Raw genomic sequence first — 1,181 nt, forward strand, 5'->3', positions numbered from 1 at the left:
GCAGAGCAGATGAGCCACGGGACCCACCGCTTCCCAGGTGCACGCAGGAGACTGGCACCACGCTAGCAGCTGGCGCCCCGAGATCCCCGCACGCCCATATCTGGCGCCCAATGTGGGGCCGCTGAACCTCGTGCCAGCCAGCAGCTGGTACCCTCAGAAACGCAGAATTCGTGAGTACCTCTCCCACCGGCTACCGCCACGCCTTGTGGCTCTGCCACCACCTGTGGCGCCGTTCCAGCCACACCCTACTGCCACAGAGCAACTGTGTAATCTTAGAGATAGTGGAAGTTGCCAGCCTCAGTGGTCTCAGGACCCCCAAATCCCACTGGTAGAGGATTTTCTTGTTAACTTACAAATAACAAGACAATGCCCACTAGCCTGATACCCGCTCCCAGCAACGGAACTTAAAGAATTGCACCAGGCTGTCCGTGAGGATGGAATTCATGCTCCATGGACAAAATCTATACTACAAACATTTAATACTAATCTGCTTACACCCCAGGACTGGAGGGATATCTGTAGGTCTACCCTCCCCAGTCCATTATTTGTACAATGGGAGGCCTTATTTAGAGATGAGTGTCTAATGCAGGCTAAAAGAAATGACACTCATAATCAACAGCTAAGACCCCAACAAGGACAGGATCCACCACCTGGATTCATAAATTGGAACTATGACCAGCTTTTTGGCCAGGGCAACTTTTCCACAGGAATCCAGCAGGCTGTGATTCCGGCTGGCTGTTTTGAGCAGGTCCGCTTATGTGCACTACAGGTCTGGGACCGCCTAACCCCCTTGTCCGCTGGGCCTGGAGAGACTTCTTCATTAACTTTCTTAAAACAAAAACCAAGTGAAGCTCTCCCAGACTTTATACTAAGAGTGCAGGGCAGTTTAGATAGAAAAATAACAGATCCTGCAGACAAAGCAATGCTTTTAAACAGCCTTGTCTGGGAAGAGATGACCCCTGAGCACAGACAAGCATGCCAGGGACTAAAAAATGAACATTATGACAAATGGATTGTGGCCACCCATGACATTGGGACTGCCACGTACCAGGCCTCCTCCCTTGCCCAAGCCCTTGTAGACACAACCCAATCCAACTCAAAATGCTTTAAATGTGGAGAAACTGGACACTGGATAAAAAATTGCCCCCAAAATGACTCAGCTGCCACTCGACCCCCTAAAA

The sequence above is a fragment of the Nannospalax galili genome, unplaced genomic scaffold (genome assembly GCF_000622305.1).
Source record: "Nannospalax galili isolate Female #2095 unplaced genomic scaffold, S.galili_v1.0 scaffold302, whole genome shotgun sequence".
Classification (NCBI taxonomy): Eukaryota; Metazoa; Chordata; class Mammalia; order Rodentia; family Spalacidae; genus Nannospalax; species Nannospalax galili.